Source organism: Neopelma chrysocephalum, unplaced genomic scaffold, assembly GCF_003984885.1.
Source record: "Neopelma chrysocephalum unplaced genomic scaffold, ASM398488v2 Primary Assembly neopelma1_89, whole genome shotgun sequence".
In the NCBI taxonomy this organism is placed as follows: Eukaryota; Metazoa; Chordata; class Aves; order Passeriformes; family Pipridae; genus Neopelma; species Neopelma chrysocephalum.
In genome coordinates this window covers 2,050,890-2,070,375 of record NW_020897751.1, presented here as the reverse complement: position 1 = coordinate 2,070,375, position 19,486 = coordinate 2,050,890, and the positions used below count along the sequence as shown (strand labels likewise).

General features: G+C 42.2%; 1 protein-coding gene across 16 annotated transcripts in view; it reads left to right on the top strand.

Annotated features, from left to right (window-relative positions):
• Positions 1–4,766: 4,766 nt before the first annotated feature.
• PCDH15 (protocadherin related 15) overlaps positions 4,767–19,486 on the top strand; it is a 526,100-nt gene continuing 511,380 nt past the window's right edge. For 11 of the 16 annotated variants that reach the window (XM_027692924.1, XM_027692936.1, XM_027692923.1 and 8 more), the window contains exons 1-2: positions 4,767–4,787; positions 15,841–15,918. The gene's annotated coding sequence lies outside the window, so the exon portion shown is untranslated. The remainder of the gene's footprint in view (positions 4,788–15,840; positions 15,919–19,486) is intronic. The other 5 variants (XM_027692933.1, XM_027692932.1, XM_027692931.1 and 2 more) reach the window with 2 other exon arrangements.

Sequence of the window (19,486 nt, the reverse complement as noted above, 5' to 3'; positions counted from 1 at the left end):
ACACTTCCAGGGATCCAGGGGCAGCCACAGCTTCTCTGGGCAACCTGGGCCAGGGCCTCCCCACCCTCCCAGGGAACAATTCCTTCCCACAATCCCATCTAACCCTGCTCTCCTTCATCCTAAGGCCGTTAAGGTCATTTGCTGCACTGCAGTTTGTGAGCGTTGGCACTGCTGCACATCTGGCCAACTCACGTGGGCTGTGTCAAACCTCTCATGGTTTTTCACAGTGCTGCCCATAGTTTCTGTTGTCTGTAGATTCTGTTCCAACATGAGGCCCTCAGACTGGAGAGGCCATCAGGCATCTGCCCTTCCAGCAAGCTGTGCCGGATAATCCTCCTGCACATTAATCAGGGTGATCTTAAATTGAGCAGGTCATTTTGTTCCTGTGTTCCCTACAGCGAGGCTGCTCTGAACATCCTGCCTCAAACTGCTTGTGGCTCTTTTAGACACATTTATAATGCTGCCCAGAAGCTTCGTTTTGCTTAGCTCAGTTTATGTTTGCCCTTCGCACAGTCGGTGTGTGCAGAGAGCAGCAATACGGTCTCTTGGCCTTCATTTTATCAGATTTAAGAAGTTAAGCCCATCCTGCCTTGTTTTGTTAAACACTCTCTAGGCATTTCCCCCTCCCTGACTTTGTATACTTCTCTTCACCCCCTGTGCACTCCAAAAAAGATTAATTTCAAGTACAGAGACCAGACAAGAGGTCGTACTGAAGATAAGAACTCACATGTTACTCCTCAGGATCTCAGCGGGCCTCTGGCTCTACCTGAAACCAGGCAAATGGACTTTGCAAAATGAAATAGAAAAGATGAGGACTAAGCAGAGAATTTTGTGGCTCACACATAAGGAATTTGGGAAAAGGAGGCATTAAATTCTGAAATCACACACGTGGTTGGTGTGCGTGTGAAGTAACATATGAGTATTTCTGACATCTGAGATATGATTCAGTATTTTTTATTATAAAAAATAAAGCACCATATTTAAGTGTTGAGCAAGATCCAGAGCCAGCTGAAGCTGTTCTGGTCAGGTTTTACTTTATCTACAAAATAATTTGATTATATTAAATTTGGGTTTGTGTGATTTTTTTTTTTTTTCAATCAGTGGTAAATTTTCTGTGATCTGATGTTTCTAGGCTAGGCAGTCACCTGCTAAGTTTTCAGCAGACATTTGAAATGTGCCAAGACAAGACTCACTTTCTTAATCTCCCGATGTCACCAAGTTTTCAACTTTCCTCTGGCACAATAAGCATTCAAACATCCTCCAGGAATGTTTCCATCTGACATTTGTGGATGCTTCTGCAGATGATATTATTCAGTCTGTCTTCTTGTCTGTCACTGCAAGCCCTTCAGACAGCAAGTGCTCCCAAGCTCAGTACAGCATTTCTTTCCTTGGCTTTGCCAGAAAAGATGCTGCTGCTGCTCCACGGAACTGGCTCCAGGGTTGTGGTGAACCTTGGAGCTCCATGTGCATGTCCTGGGTTGGAATTTAACTTTCTGCTGAGCTCTTTTGATGCTTTGAACTGGTGCACTTCTGCCTGGTGTATGTTATCATGGAATCCTAGAATGGTTTGGGTTGGAAGGGGCCTTAAGGCCCATCTCATTCCACCCCCTGCCATGGGCAGGGACACCTTCCACTAGCCCAGGTTGCTCCAAGCCCCGTCCAACCTGGCCTTGGACACTTCCAGGGATCCAGGGGCAGCCACAGCTTCTCTGGGCAACCTGGGCCAGGGCCTCCCCACCCTCCCAGGGAAGAATTCCTTCCAAATATCCCATCTATTCCTGCCCTTTGGCAGTGGGAAGCCATTGCTCCTTGTCCTGTCACTGTCTGCCTGTAAAAAACATCCCTCTCCTGTCTTTTTCTAGGCCCCCAAAATCAGAGATTTGATCACTAATGTAGCCTTTCTCTAGTGTCTATGGTATAAATCGCATGTTGTAACCCAAAATACATTTTGCAGCATTTTTTTTTAGCTAGGAGAGTGGAGCCCTCAGAAGGTGTAATGGGCTGGTCAATGTGTAGTCTGCTGTTGTAAAGAGAATTCCATTTTCTCATGTTTATGGCTCAGACTCTGTGCTGCTCTGCTGCTGCTGAGCACTGCAGGAGAGCTCAAGAGGGACTGTCTCCTTTAGCAGGGCAGTTTCTTAGTGTTGTGCAGTGAATAAAATCTAGAATCCCGCTCTAAAGCACAAGATATATTAGGTTGATCCATAACCTGGTTTTGTCCAACCTGTAAAATTTTTTGAGGAGGAGATCCTGTTGAAAAGGTATTGTGTTTTATCACAGAAAACATACCAAAGGGGCCCAAAACAGGTTTTAGAAGGAGCCTTTTTCTGACAGTTCTTCTCAGGGGTTGATATTTTAACCTAATTTGTGCTTTTGAAAGTCATGTATGTGCTCAGAATTAACTTCACTGTTTTAATATTCATCACTAAATGCATCTAGAGAACTTGGCAGTGTTTTTGTACTTAATAAAAGTGCCGAGTGGATTAATAACTTTAGTTCAGTTTCAGTGTTTTAAGTACAGTTTTGTTTTACTTCCTTGTGTCATGTAATTCCAAAACAGTGCACTAGATTTACCACCTTTGATGAAAATAATCCTCAATAAAAATTTGTGATTATTGTTTAAATTCTGCACTGGGCTCCAAGTAGAAATTGGCCATCCTGTTCAAGAATTTTTATGCTGGAATTTGAAGTCACAGAATCCCAGAATTATTTGGGTTGGAAGGGACTTTAAGGATTATCCAGTTCCACCCCTTGCCATGGGCAGGGACACCTTCCACTAGCTCAGGTGGCTACAAGCCCCATCCAACCTGGCCTTGGACACTTCCAGGGATCCAGGGGCAGCCACAGCTTCTCTGGGCACCCTGTGCCAGGGCCTCCCCACCCTCACAGGGAAAAGTTTATTCCTGACATCTACTCTAAACCCTTGGTGTCTGACTTTATTGCAGAAACATGGTTGCTCAAGCAAATTTTATTTAGCCAGGCTTTACAGGTGGTGCTGTTTTGTGCTTTATGAGCAGTGGGTTGGTACTGAAGTGTAGTCCCAGGGCTGGGATGGATTACCTTTAGAGCTATTTAAGATAATCTGCCTGAATATGGATCTTCTATAGGATCTGGGTCCTGTTTTCCAGGCCAATTATGCCTTATTCTAAACTGGTAGAGATGATTAATGTTTAGATACATTTATTTTTAAATGTATTGCTTGGATTTGAATCTGGGTTAAATTGAAACCTTGCCTCGAATAGTGTCTGTGGCAAAAATTCAGTACCTTAAATGGCTTATTATTTTTAACTTGGTATATAGAAACTTTTCACATATGTTGCTAATTATCACTAAAATCACTAATGACTTTTGCTAAAATACTGTTTCACTTAAATAATTTTCATCTTGTGTTAATTGATGTTCCAAGCTTAGATTTTTTGAACAGATGCATGTGATTCCCTCTAGAAAACGTCTTTAAAAGGCTTCTCAGCTGTTGTGAGATTTTCACGTGGGTTTTTTCCGGTTTTTCTGGTTTTGGTTTTTGGGTTTAATTTTCTTGCTCTTCAGCCCCTGAGTTGCCTTGATCTGAAAAACTCAAATTACTCAGTACCGACCCTTCCCTTTCTGCAAGCAAGTGCCAAACCCCTCTTTGGGGAAGGATGTGTATTTTGAATTTTATGTAGTAAGAAGCAACACCAACTGCTTCAGGCACCACAGCGTTTTGGACAGTGTGAATGTTGAGGTGCCTTCAAATTTAAGAAGAAAAAGGGTTTCTGAGAGACAGATTGTTTATGTGGTGGAATCTACTGGTGCTGGACATAGGTTGAGTGACATTCTGTTGGTTAAGGGAGTAGAAAGAAGTTCCTAATCCAGTTCTCAATGCTTAGGTGGACTTTAAATAGAACCAAGAGAGCTGCTGTGTGCTCCACACTTTCTGGGTGTAGTTTCAAAAGCATGTTTCCAGTCACATGTATGAGAATGGCTTGAACTAAATTATTCCAAGAATTTTCTAATATTAAAGTCTGTGTTGGCCTCCCTGGTTTTACCCATCTGACAAAGAGTTTTTTCCCACAAAACTGAAGGTGACCACACTTTCTTTGAGCTTCTCTTTTTATTGTTGCTGTCCCCTTTGCTGGAATGAGCTCTGTTTTATATGTAACTACACTGCAGGTGACAAAGCACAGGCTGCTCCTACCTCTGCAATTTCTGTCCAAGTTCCCAACTCAGTTTTTTTCCAGTTGTTACTTTAATACCATTTAGTAACTCATTATTTCCGTAAATTCTCTACTTTGGGTGCCCTGCTGGCACCAGCTGCCGACAGAGGTCCACAAGTGCCCTGATGTGCACAACAGAGGTATTTTATAATGAGTCCTCTCCTCCTGACCTCACCCAGGGAATTACTTTTAGCAGTGGAAAATGCAGGGCTCTCCCCCAACTCCTCCTTTGTTAGCTGAGACAATGCAGCTGCACTCAAATACCTTTTGAGTGCAGGGTATTTTGCATTTCTTCAGTTATGCTGCCAAGTTATAAGGAAAAGATGGTTCTTCACAGCTGAACTGTGGAATTCCAAAGAAAAGCCTTGTCTGTTCTTAAAGGCACAGAGAAGACAACAGCCTCTCTTAGACCTTATTCAAAACAACAGAGAAGAAACTAGAATCTTTTAGCGTGAAATGTGCTCTGCAATATAAGTATTAACTGCAACCATTTGGGTTTCTTTTTCCAGAAGTCAGTGTCTGGAATAATGTGTGAAGAACTTGGAAGCTGATTAAGGATGTGCTACTATCTTCATCCTGCTATCAGTCACCATTGTATCTTAAAACATTTTGTCTAATTTAGCATATTAAAAGGCATTATATTTATTCTGTTTATTGTGAAGAATAGAAAGGAAATGAAAGATCTCTTGAAAGATTTTTTTGCCCTTCATAATTTCTCCTTTTTCTGCCAAGAGTTAAAGAAATAATAACAGTAAAGCTGCTGAAATGATATACAGATCTTATCTCAAGCATGACTGTTACACTGTTTTTTGATTAGCAATATTAGATATGTAGGAACTCGTGGCTGTGTAATCGTTTGGATTATGTCTGTCCTTTGTGGAAACAAAATTGCTCAGTTTAAGTCCAGTTGTGAATAACAGAAGAGTGTGAAATCTCAGTCATCTTTAAGGAGCTGCAGCGCTGATCAGGGTTGTGTGTGTGCATCTACCTCGTTTACTGGGTTAGAGAAGGGCAATCCAAGAATCCCAGAATGGGCTGGGTTGGAAGGGACCCTAAAACTCATCCCATTCCACCCCCTGCCATGGGCAGGGACACCTTCCACTAGCCCAGGTTGCTCCAAGCCCCGTCCAACCTGGCCTTGGACACTTCCAGGGATCCAGGGGCAGCCACAGCTTCTCTGGGCAACCTGTGCCAGGGCCTCCCCACCCTCACAGAGAAAGATTCCTTCCAAATATCCCATCTATTCCTGCCCTTTGGCAGTGGGAAGCCATTCCCCCTTGTCCTGTCACTGTCTGCCCAGATAAAAAGTTCCCATGAGGTGGGAACTGTCTCTGAGTTTCTTGGTGGTAACAGTGGTGGAAGAATTCACTTTTTAGTGATCACTGGCTTTCATCATTCACTTCCTCTGCTGGAGGAAACGATCCATGTGAGGCAATGAACAGAACTGCTGTTTAGATCTATGAATGTCTATCTGAATTTATGCCAGTTATTTTCAGTGATTTAAAGATCTGCCTCAAACATTTTCTGGACCTTCAGGGATCCTTGAGTGTTTACCTCTAAGTATTTGAGTTTAGGACCATGTCTGTAATCATGTCTATAATCTAAAATCATGTTGGCCTCTTCCTTTCAGCACTTTTTTTTTTTGTTTGATTTTTTTAAATGTGTGTGTTGAAAACTTAGGAAAATTGCTATCTAACTGTTATAATTAAAAATCAGATACTAATTTCAGTCTGCATCATACTGCAAAATTGATGCCAGAAAGTCACCTCTAATGATGGGGAAATACTTCTGGCATGATTATGTAGCTTCAGGCATAGAGGAAAACCCCTTAATTAGCCTGGAGAAAATAAATTGTTGTGTCTGAGTCTTTGCAAGGATATTTTGACTTAATTTGACTACTTGTTTCTGGCTGCAGGTGCCACTAATGCTGAAAAAAAACCCATGTTGTAGAAAATTTTCAATTTTTTAATAAGAAAGATTAAGAGAAATACTAAATTATTTCCTTAATTCATATTTTTTTTGTATTTTCCTCTGTGATGTTAATATATGAGTATGTTGGTTCACCTTTGAACATCAAAATTGCCTCTTAGCAGTGATGGCTAGGCTTGCTTCCCTTCATCTATTCTTAAAATAATTGTAATAGTTATTCATATTATTTGATTGTTAACAGTGGAACACACTGATTTCAGAGATGTTTGTTGGCCTGTCTGATGACTTTTTTTTATTTCAGTACACATTTCCCAGTAATTTTGTTTATCACCATATCAATAACATTCCTCAGCTCTTGCAATCCCTTAAGATTGGGGCTCTGTTTTCAGAATTCAAACAAATACTGCCCTTTTTTAAGGTTTATTTTTCTTTTTTAAATCAGTGCAGAGCCAGGTAGGAATACTCATCAATTTAGAGCTTCCTGTCAAGTTTTATACACACTGTTTAAAGCATAAATCAGTTAGAAATTCATCATTCAGAAATCATTACCACTTAAAGGAATGTATATCCTTTCTATGGGCTAGACATGAAAAACCCTGAAGGAAAGCAGATGCTTTTGGAAAGGCTTGATTAGATACCTGGGCTTGCAGTGGGAGATGTTTTCCAAAATCAGTTCTGTAACAGTGAGTTTTACAAATACTTTCAGACTTCTTGATCATGAACAGTTTCAAGGTAGTCTGATAATTCAGACTTGCTGCTATACCCATTTTTTTAGTCCCTGTCACATTTTTTTGTACGCTGGAGTGATAGTTGTAGTTAATTTTTATGACCATCATGTATATGGCTGTTTATGTTTTGATTTTGTCTGAGCACAGTGAGATAAATGGAGGCTGTTGAGAAGAGCAACTACAAATGCCAGTGACCAGCTTTAAGACATCTCTGGATCCACACTTCAAGGGAGTTAAGGGAAATAGGGGAGCTTTGGGACATTCCTTTCCTGGAATACACCACCAACACACCTGCCAAGAATCAAGGGGCTTTTTAGCCACCTGACCAGTTTCTGGATCTGCTTCCCAGAACATTTGGGGTAGAGATCCACTGAAGGACCCCACTGTTCAGGTGATTCTTGAGCTTTCCAGGTGGGCATCACCCTCTGTGACCAGATCTTGTCCTGATGATCAAACACCCTTATTACATGGACAGGTCACACTAGGAAAGAGAGCAGAAAATCAGTCCTTGGTCACTGGGTGTGTTAGAACCCCAGTGAGGTGCAAGAGCGATGAAAAGATCAGAAGAAACATTGGATTTCAGGCAAAGGAATCTTGCTTGGTATGGGATAAAGGTCAGGTACCAGTGTCTGTAGTGATGGTGGTGGGAGCTGCTGGTGCACGTGAAGGCTGAGCTGGCACCCAGCAGGACCTGGACAGGCTGCAGAGGGGGGGTGGAGAACCTCATGAGGTTCAACAAAGGCAAGTGCAGGGTCCTGCTCCTCAGGAGGGATGACCCCCAGTGCCACCACAGGTTGGGTGTGACCTGCTAGAGACCAGCTCTGTGGGGAAGGACCTGGCAGTGTTGCTGGGTGACACACCGACCATGAGCCAGCCATGTGCCTTGGGGGCATGGAGGGCAATGGGATCCTGGGCTGCATGAATGAGGAAGAGCATTGGCAGCAGATCCTGCCCCTCTGCCCAGCCCTGGGCAGGCACATCTGCAGGACTGGGCCCAGCTCGGGCTCCTCTGCACAGCAGGGACAGGGAGCTCCTGGAGCGGGGCCAGCGCAGGCTGCGGAGATGCCCAAGGGATGGAGCAGCTCTGGGAGCAGCAAAGGCTGAGGGAGCTGGGGCTGGTTAGACCAGAGAAAATAAGAGGGGATCTCATCAATCCCTATAAATATCTCAAAGGGGGTGCCAAGAGGATGGAGTCAGAGTCTTTTTGTTGGTGCCCTGCAACAGGACAAGGAGCAATGGCCATAAACTAAAACAGAAGTTCCACCTCAACATGAGGAAGAACTTCTTTCCATGGAGGTGGCAGAGCACTGAACAGCTGCCCAGGGAGGGTGTGTAACCTCCCTCTCTGGAGACATTCCAAACCCATCTAGACCTGTTCCTGTGTCACCTGCTCCAGGCAAGCCTGCCTTGGCAGGGAGGTTGGACTGGATCATCTCCAGAGGTCCCTTCCAACCCCATTAATTCTGGGGCTCTGTGAATATTTATTGTGCCTGCTGGTGCCCTTCTGGTGGGCTGTGTATAATGTAGATCTAGTGCTTTTTTGGCTAATACTGTACTGCCTCATGCAGTTTGGGAATCCCTCTTCCAGGTGATTTTCACCTGCTAGGAGCAACAACATTAATCCTTGCCTGAGCGGGGTGAGCAGGAACTGGAACAATTTCCTCAGGTGATTTCAGTGCGCTCTTGGAAATTGTTTTGGCACCCAACCATTTTGGGCTCAGGACACTGGAAATTATTCATAAAGCCACCTCTCATCAGGGACAAGCTTCACCAGCAGCTTTATTTAGAGAAGGGGCTCGTTCTCCAGTTTGCAGGGTGCGAAGTGGCAGCAGCAGCATCCTGGGTCATCTGCACCCCGAGGGCTTGACAGGTCCTGCTTTCAACATCGTGTAATTACTGTTTGGGAGTTGAATTACTTAGTGTTCTCTATTTCATACTCAGTGAAGGGATGAATTTTATTTACTGCCTCAAGAGCTGGGTATTTCATGTGTGAATAGGCATATATCCATGGAGAGAGCTTTTCAGTTACTGCCCTTGTGCTACCGAGATTTGTTTCTTCTATCCAAGGAATCGATTATCTTTCTTGAGTAAGGGGAAGCCATATAAGCCGTGCTTGAAGGATGTAAAAAGTTTTGGGTTTATTTATTTATTTTTTTTTAATTTCTAATCTCGTGTGCCATGAAAACGATTTTATTATAAAATGCCATGTTGCCTTATCCCCTCTTACAATTTCACTCCTCACAGGCCATTCTGAATCACATGTTCTTCACAAATCTGGGAACAATGAGAGAAAGGAGTCTGCTGGGTTTTAGTCCTTCAGTGATTTGTAAAATCTCTCACAGTCACATTAGTTTAAGTAGACATTACAAAAAAAGTTAAAAGAAGCTCTGTACTAAACTCTGTGAAGTGATGTTGGTCTGGGTAAAGCGCTGGGTTTAATTCCTAATCTATTTTATTTCCTGCAGGGCTTTAATGTTATTATTTGTAGCTAGAAAGTCATGGTTGACCTAGAATAGACATATTTTAATCTCATTAAGAAAAAGTTTCAGTATTTATGGTCTTGCATTAATTGGGTGATTAGTTTAGTTTTAAGCACTGACTTAGATGACTTTACATTAGTGAACAATGGCAAGAGCTAAAGGAAGGAAAGACAATCCTGAGGTCCCCACACTACCTGCAGTGTAAGTTCTCAGAATGTTAATTTTATTATGCAGCTAAAATTAACTACAACTATAAAAAATACACCGGATTTCTTTGGATCCTTTTTTTACCCTAGTTAATTAATGAAGTTTTGTTTTTAGTTTGAAACAGTTTTTTCAATTTATCATTAGTGTAGTTGTATTTTGGTGAATTTTGGTTTTGCTTTGTTTGGTTGGTTTTTTTTGTGGTTGCTTGGTTTTTGTCACCATGAAAAAAACCCCTTCCTTAAAACATAATAAGGAGAAACCATTTTAATAAGATGATTTTTGTTGTGAATCTTATTATATGTATTCAGCAGGATGACTTTTACCTTTTTGTCTGTTTTATCAGCAGGGCAGATTTTTTTTTTTATTATTTTGTTTTAGTTTTAGTTTTTGAAAACACAGCCATGTCTGTTGAAAACAAATTAGAGTTGAAGGTCAGAGTGTCAGTTCTGTTGTTGTTATGAGACGTTTTTAAGAGCTGAATCTCAGCTGCATTTAGAATCACAATAAGCAAAATTTAGTTGGAGGAGCCAGGTCAAGATGCTGGTTAAATTTCCAGGTTGCCCTGTGTGGGGTCAGAAGGGGGTCTTGATGATCCTCATGAGTCCCTGGCAACCTGGATTCTGTGATTCTAAAATGAAATTTTACAACTGTTGCCAAAACAATCAAACAATTTAATTTGCTTCAAATTCACTTCAGGGTTTTGTTTTGCTTTTTACTTTGAATCACAGTACATTGAAAATCAAACCTGCCATTCAGGCTGAGAATGAAGCATTTGAAAGATTTCCATACTGTGGAGATTTAACTTTCACCTGTTATGATGGTGATATCTGGGCAGCTGCATAAATTTTTGGATGTTAAAGGGACTGCTCTCCCTTGTACCAACCTGAGGCTTTCTCTGAGCATTAGAAGACAATGAGCAGCCCATGTGGGCCTCAACCTCCCTCCTGCTGTCATAAACACAGGTTAGTCATTGATGTTTAAAGAAGACATCCAAGAAAGATCACTCAGCTGGAACATGGGAGAATGGTGCTGTGTTGTCTCTATTAGTGCATGAAATCAGATATTGAAAAATCTGTCGGGTTTCCGTAACTTTGGGTTTGGAATTAAATTGCTACAGCTTATTTATGTGCAGAAATAAGGTCAGTAGATCATCAAGTGGCTGAAGATTGTGCTTGACTTTCTCTGTTTGATCTCTGAAGGCCTTTGCTTCAACTGAAACCACCCTTCTCCTTTTCTTGTGCAGACAATACTCCTTCCTTCCTCCTCTGTTAAGAATAACTGTGAACAAATTGGAAAATCTAAGTTGTGCTAATAATAAATCAAAGATTTTAAAGAAATCTTGGCTAATCAATATAATGTAGTTAAGTAAGTAATTACTGAAAGCTAGATCTGGTGAGCCTTTATAGGTTTTGGAACTGGAGTGGCAATTGAAAACGAATAATTTTGGATTACAGAGCGTTTTTGTGTAATTTCTTCCATGTTCTGTTTTTCCAAAAGTAATTCTGCACATTTGACTCTACATTTTACCCAAATTTGCATATTACCAACCTGCTTATGTCTTGGGATGATGGTAGATGGAAAGCATTCCTTCTTACATCTCCAAGCATGTGCCCAGACACCTTACAAGACAAAAAATAAAGCTCTCCAGGAGCCATGAAGTCTGAGCTGTCACAGTCACAGCTTACTCTGCTCTTATATTTTGACTATTCATAATAAGCACCAAGTGCAGCTCGTTGCCATTAGTGCATTGATGTCAACTTTGGGGTTGTGTTGCACCCTCCCACTCTGTGATGTTCATGGAATCATCAGGAAATCACAGACTGGTTTTAGTTGGAAGGGATCTTAAAGATCATCTCATTCCAACCCCCTGCCATGGGCAGGGACACCTTCCACCAGCCCAGGTTGCTCCAAGCCCCGTCCAACCTGGCCTTGGACACTTGCAGGGATCCAGGGGCAGCCCCAGCTTCTCTGGGCAACCTGTGCCAGGGCCTCCCCACCCTCACATGGAACAATTTCTTCCCAATATCCCATCTAACCCTGCCCTCTGTGAGTTGGAAGCCATTCCCCCTTGTCCTGTCCCTCCAGGCCCTTGGAAATAGTCTCTCTCCATCTTTCTCATTGGCTCCCTTCAGTCCCTGGAAGGCCACAATTCGATCACCCTGGACCTTCTCTTTTCCAGGCTGAACAATCCCAACTCTCCCAGCATTTCCTCCCAGCAGAGCTGCTCCAGCCCTCTGATCATCTTGGGGCCTCCTCTGGGCTATCTGGATCCACCAGGTCATAGTATTGTGCTGCTGGAAACCCTGGTTTTACTGCCATTAGTGATGGCAAAATTGGAAAAAAATGGCATGGTGCTGCAAGAACTGCACCAGTTTTAGACTTGATATTTATTTAACTTTTTTTTTTAAATTATGTTTGTAACAGAAATTAAAAGTATTATGTTAAAATGGGAGATGAGCAGGTGAACTGTTATGCCAGTTATGAAATATCCAAAAATATCTTCGGGCATAATAAGCAACTTCATTATAATAATGCAAAATATTTTCATATCATTAAAAATTAAAGAACAATCCAAATGTTATTTTAGCTCCTAGAAAGAAAATCAAAATCTTAATTTTTTACAGTTATTTCTTTGTTTTTAGATTAAATGTTGCCTACACAGTGTCTTCAGAGCATTTCACTGATCTCAGAGAAAACACTGTACAGAAAATATCATCAAGCTTGACAGGAAATAGCCATTTGAATTACTTTTTATCTCCTCCCTCTGCACTTAATATTAAATTATTTTATTAGTTGTCAGAAACAACTACAAAGCAGTGCTGCACAACTCCTGCTAATTTGAATTTCCTCAGAAACTGCATTGTTGTTTTCACTTGGAAAAAAAACCAAACTCTGCTTGCTGGAAATAGTGATGAGCTGCACAGATTAGAGTGATTGTCATGGGAACGTTTTATAATTCATTGAAAGTGTATCATAATTTTGCTGTAGTTCAGTTTCCTTGTGTGGACTGTGAAAACATGTTCCTTTCCTGCCCTTCTCAGGAACCAGGAGAACGAAGCTGTGTCCAGCCAGGATGTGTCAGGGATAAGAGGGCCACACACAAAAATATGTGATAATTTTTCGGGGGTGAGATTATGTTCATGCACACACATTCTGAAATCTGCTTTTTTGTACTTATTTTCTGCACTTGACATTTCATATGGACTATCCAGGAGCACCAAGCTACCCCTTTCAGCAAAGGGCTACAACAAAATGGCATCAGGAGTCATTTTGTTGTAATCAATACACAATCCCTGCCTTGCTGCACCTCAGTGTCTCCTCATAGCAAAGTCCCCTTTGCTCTGGGGCAGAGCCAGAGGAGGGAGAGGTAGTTGAGATTTGATGTCCCAAAAATGGGTTCCTTCACCCAGTGTGCAAGAATCCAACCCACACGTAGAGCTGAGATGTTTGATTATTCCGTGTCTGTGCTGAGACGTGGGTGCTGGGTGGTAAGTCCACAAAACACCTGGTTGCAGCTAAGGAGCATATTTACGGTCTCAAAATGCATAAGTAGGCACCTATCTGATTTCTAAAGCCATGCCTGTGTAATGGTTATAGGACAGGCTTTCTGTGATTTAAATGTACAATGCATTTTAAGTTTATTGTGCATGTCCAGTGGGTCAGGGGCTTGACTTGGGGGCAGGTAGCCTGAGCTTTAGAGGTGTGGTTTTCATATTATAATGAGCTAAGGACACAATTTTAGCTAACTCAAGTAAAACTTAGAGTACATTGGCAAACGTGGTGTCACATGTCTAATTCAAGGTCTTTGTTGCTGTTCTCTCTCTACTTGTTTCAAAACTATTATCACAGAGTCACAGACTGGTTTTAGTTGGAAGGGATCTTAATGATCATCTCATTCCAACCCCCTGCCATGGGCAGGGACACCTTCCACTAGCCCAGGTTGCTCCAAGCCCCGTTCAACCTGGCCTTGGACACTTCCAGGGATCCAGGGGCAGCCCCAGCTTCTCTGGGCAACCTGTGCCAGGGCCTCCCCACCCTCCCAGGGAACAATTCCTTCCCAATATCCCATGTAACCATGTTCTCTGGCACTTGGAAGCTATTCCCCATTGTCCTGCTACTATAGGTCCTTCTGAATAGTCTCTCTCCATGTTTCTTGTCATCCCCTTCAGGCCCTGGAAGGTCACAATTAGGTCACCCCAAAGCTTCTCCTCTCCAGGCTGAACAATCCCACCTCTCCCAGCCTTTCCTCCCAGCAGAGCTGCTCCAGCCCTCTGATCCTCTTGGTTCCTCCTCTGGACTGGCTCCAGCAGCTCCATGTCCTTGCTGTGCTGTTCCCAGGGCTGGAGCAGCTCTGCAGGGGGGTCTCCCCTGAGGGGCAGAGGGGCAGAATCCCCCCCTGCCCTGCTGCCCACGCTGGGGGATCAGCCCAGGGCACGGGGGGTTTCTGGGCCGGGGCAGGTCCAGCCTCTGCCCCACCAGCACCCCCAGGGCCTTCTCCCAGGGCTGCTCCATCTGCTCATCCCCAGCCTGGATTGATCCCAGGGGTTCTCCTGACCCAGGGGCAGCACCAGCACTTGGCTTTGTTAAACCTCCACTGCTCGAGCTTGTCCAGGTCCCCCTGATGGCCCCGTCCTTCAGGTGTGTCACTGCACCCCCAGCTCGGTGTCACCTGCAAACCTGCTGAGGGGGCATTATAACCTTGCTGTTTCCTGCTCTCTGGAGTTTTTATGGTATTTACTTGTTTCCTACGATTGACTGTGACAAATCTTTTCCCTAAGCCATTCCTGTTCCATCACCCGTGTAAAGAGGTGCTGGTTGCTGAGGCAGGGCAGGCTGTGCTGTGGGTGCCTCGCTGGGGCAGTGCAGGGGCTCGCTGTGCTCTGGGGCAGAGCTGTTCTGCATGGGGAGAACAGAGAGCTGGGGGGGGGAAAGGAGCTGCGAGGGGCGTTGCGAAGTGATCCGCAACCGAAAGCTTTCCAGCCAAAATTCGAGTTTCTTTTCCAGCATTCCCTGAAATGGAGCCTGACTGGGAGGATGCCTGAGCAGCAGCAAAGGGGCAGGAGTGGGATGTGTGAGGGGATGGAAGGGGCTGCCAGGGCAGGTTGGGGCTGTCTCTGCTGGGGATGGATCGAGGACCCCCGGGAGGCAGAGGGGGGGGTCAGGGGTGTGTGAGGAGCTGCTGCAGCCGAGTTTTGGCTGCCCCACACCCCTGGGGACATGAGGCACCCCTGGGTGTGAAGGGATATCTGGGAACCTGCTGTGTGAGGCCAAGCTTGGGTTGACAGAGATTTGCATAAAGTGGGAATGGGTTTGAATGGCCCCCTCAAACTGCATCTGTTTCACCTCTTTGATACCCTCAAAGGATGTCATTTCAAATTAAATGTGGGAGCCTCATGTTACCTATTGCTTTTGGTTTGTTGCAGGTGTGTGTCTGACTTACATGTTTATATACTTTTTTAATGTTTACATAAAAGCACAACAAACTTTGCTCTTTTTTCCTTACACAGTCACTACTCAACCTCTTTATAAATGCAGCCATTGCACTTCAGGGGCAAGAGCATGAGAGTGCCAGAACATTCCTACTCTGTCATACCCCTGGTTTTCCTTTAAAACTGCAGCCTAAGAAAAGCTAAATGATTGGGGTTGTGGGTGAATAAATAGATTCTTTAGCCCTGGAAATCCTCATATCATTAATTCCCAGTTTCAGTGAGCTTTAGTCACGTACCTGCTTGTTCTGTGTGTGTGCTTTGCCTAATTCAAACTGTCCCAGTTACCACAATATTAAATATTGTCTATGTGCTTATGAATGTATAAAATAATGGAAGAAATAGAATTATGACAGTGATACATGGATGTGTTTTGGAAATCATACACAAGCACAAGTAACCATCAATCTAGTCATGCAACAGTTTTTAGATTTATTGAGCCTGTGTACTGAAAATGTTAAATGGACTCATGTATTTTAAATCACCAAGTTTGAGCTGGCATAGCTGTGCTTGTTTTGTTGGTGTTGTGGTCAAATGACCTTAGGAAATACATATTTTGGAGTAAATTCCTTCTTGCTGAAATCAAGGCTGTTACTTGAAGGATAGGTGGTAGAATACATTCGAAGGCATGTTATAAATCAAACCAATTCTTTCTCCAGAAAGCTTTGATTTATGCATGTCAAATTAACTTTTCCAAACTTGCTGTAATTTATCTCAAACATGAGAATTCTCAGGAAAAGGAAAATGAAATGTATTTGCACTGTGCACTCAAGGTAAAATTTTTGACTCAGTATTAATCATCAACAATGTCTTCTAGGATGATGGGAACGTAATTCAGTGGATACCTTTGGAGCAGCAGCCGCTCTCTGGGCTGACAGAGGGACCAGAAAAAATGGTAAGAAAAACTCTCTTTTAGCAGGATTTTTTGGTTTTTTTTAATCCACTACAATAATAATGCAAAAATGCATGTTAGGAGTTTTGATGGCAAAGAGCTGAACAGATAAAGCAGATAAAAAATACACTGTTTAACTGGTATTGTATAATATTAAAGAAAGCTTGATGGTTTATTATCTGCAGAGGTACAAATAATGCGTCGTTTCTTCTGTTCTGCATGTACAAAAAATAGTCCTACGATCTGGAATAGATTTATTATTCTTCATTGATTGCCTCATTCTGTTGGAGGACATTTCTGGCAGTAAAGTAGAAGACCTGTCACATCTATCATGAGGTGTCGGAGATCTGTCAGGTCTGTGCCTCTTTTTTGAACTTTGCTGTTGCAGAAAAATGTAGCTGAGCATTATAGGCAGAAGTCTGACATTTCCAAGATGAAAATCAATCTTCTTTTATGTGGTGTTTCTCAAAGAAGACTCGCTTTGATTGCACAAGTGGTGGTTTCACATGTTGGAGGACACCACATGGACACCAAATAATTTGGGTAACAGATTTGACGGGTGTTCTGTAATGAAAATAAATTGAAGAAATGATCATAGAAGAGATACTCAAGTCAAGATAGCAGAACAAACGTTGATCTGCTGTTGTCACAGCTATGAACCTAAAGGTGTTTCTTTCTGGTTCTTGCATTTTCTTGTATTTCTTTTTAAAGCTGGGGACTAACAAGGTAAACACAGCCCGTTGTGAATTACTATTCTATATTATTCCATATTTAGAGGGGAAAAAAAGAAGAACTGTTAAAATGAATTGCTAAAAGTGTGAGAAACAATGAGATGTCCGAATGTACAGGAAGGGAGGTCAGATGAAACGCCTTGAACTTTAAAATGAATGTTAAAAAAATGTTTAAGCAATTTATTTAATTGTAAAATACTTTGAAACCAAGAGACCCCTTGTGCCAACACAAGTCCTTGTCCGGGTCATCAGCACCTGGGCTTTTACTTATGCATTGTGGTGTTAATAGAGACAAAAAAGGTTACTTGTATGTTGGTGTCTGTGGCTAGAGAGAGCAGAAGTCTGGGGAGAAAAGGGCACCATGGAGCCACAAACACAGACAAGCACAGATTGTAAGATGCTGGGAGCATCATGGGAAAATATTTTGATGTTAGGTTGCTTTCCCAGGGCAGATGTCTGGAAATAATGAACAGAGTGGTCTTGTTTCTGTATTAGTTGCATTCAGGGAAATCTTCATCAGAGAAATAAATAAGTAAACTGATGTTGTGATACTCAGTTGTCCTGTCCCAGTAGGGAGAAGCATGGAAATGTCCATGAAGGAGCCACTTTGGTTCTTGGGTGGAACCATGTGGGATGAAGAATTACCTCCATATGCACATGTCTGTGCTGATGCTTTCAGCTGCCTTCTGATTTTGGTAGACCTGTACCTTTGGTACAGACACGTGGCATAATTGAAGCAATATTCAGGTGGTCAAGTAGCACTAAGAAGAAAAAATGCAGAGAAATCAAAAGAACTGGTGGGCAGAATTTGGATTTACAGTCATCAGTCATAGAAACAGGCATGAGCTGAGTGATCTCTGTTTGTAACAAATACATGAAAAAGTCTATATGAATGTAGCACTGAAATGTGATATAATATTCCTAATTTTTTTTTTAATCCACCCTGAGCAAAGACAATAATTGTATGAAAATGTCTCTTTCCTGTCACATATCAAGAGCATCCTGTGGACCTCTTGCCATACACCTGTACTGATTTTACAGAGGCATGTTTTCTCCAGCCTGCTTAGCTCCCAAAGTTTTCATTTTAAATATTTTTAAAAATGAGTTAAGAAAATTAGTAGCTATTTATATCAAGAGGTTTTAGCTTGGTAGGGTCTTAATTTAGTCACTCAAATGTGCCCTGATATTCTACACAGATGATACTGTGTCAGCCACAAAATACTGCCTCAATTTTTTTAAGGAGTTTAGCAATGCATGAAATGCATATTTAGAGCAGGAATAGTCTCCTGTCTTTAGGTTTCTAACAATTATTTAATTCAAGACAACAACAAAAGTCCCTAGAACACACAAATAGTCTTAAGTTTAAATAAGATGACATGTAAGATGGATTGATAATTTCTCTTCCCTATATTAATTTTACTTTATAAGTTGAAAAAAAAGAGATATTGGCTATTTCCAGGCTTAAGGCACTGAGAGAAACAAATCCATTCAGTTCCAGAGCAGACTCCATTAACACAGATTGCCTTCAGCCTATTAGGCCTCATCACTGAAATGTTTTAAACAAGTGTTTGTTTCTAAAAGCTCTGGAAGCCAAGGAATTAACCCCCCCCCTTTAGTTTTAAAAGCATGTTTTCCGAGCCTTAATAAAATGACACTTTGTCTTACTTTTGTGTCTCCAGTCATGCAGGAAATTAGAGGACTAGTTCCTTCCTGCAGACTTTGGGTTTCAGGCTTCAGGCTCAATTTGGCAGGTTATATTGCTCAAATTAGCTTGTAAATGAGATATTTGTTTCTAAAGTACAACTGATATCAACTTGAATGCAAATACTTAGAATATGAACGTCTCTCATTTGATTCTGTAATTATATGATGGTTTGTCTTGTCAAGAGAGCTCAGAAGCTTAGTATTGATTTATGTTATTGAGTTTCTCAAACTGCAATGTGTCATTGTTAAGTATAATTTAGAATGGCCTTTTTTCTCTCCTCTAATCTTGTATGTGGCAAAGCTTGATCTAATTTGGGGCTGGGAATGATCTCAAGAATCTTTTAACTCTTGTGCGTGTGTGGTGACGGTGGCACGTCTGGAGGAAGATGATGTCATTAAGATGTCTGATTTCTTTATGGTTGTCTGTTTGAGATGAAATGATATTTTCAAGCCAGGCCTGAGTACTTTTCAGCATGAGAGAGGGTTTTTATGGGAATCCAGGTTTGGAGGGAATCTTCTGCTTGTCAGGTGGGGAGGGGTCACCTTCAGCACACAACTTGCATTAAGGCACGAAATGGCCTGTCTGGAGAGATGGTTGCTGTCCATCCCACCCATGCTTGAAGCCCAAATACCACCTGGAGAAATAATGGATTTTGGCAGGTGCTAAAGTCATTTTACAGTGCTGGCCTTCACTTGTTGCAAGAGAAACATCAGAATCACTAACATTCATATCCAGTGGGTGTCATGTGATGCTTTATGTTTTCCTGGCACTGCAGGAGGTGACCATGGATGCTCTGGTTGCCTGTGCACACACTGCACTTGAGGTGCTGCAAAGTGCTGTGCTGACACCCCAAAGTCAACCAGAGCTGGAAGGGGGGGTGGAAACAAGATGTGCTTTAGGTCTCTTCCAACCCAAACCATTCTCTGATTCTATAATTAGTAGATGCTGGGCTGTAATAATACATTAAAGGGCAACTATATTTAAGGAACACAGTGCCTTTTTTTTTTTGTAGCCTTTTTTTTGTAGCCATTTTTTTTGTAGCCTTTTTTTTTGTATCCTTTTTTTTGTAGCCTTTTTTTTGTATCCTTTTTTTGTATCCTTTTTTTTGTATCCTTTTTTTGTTTCCTTTTTTTGT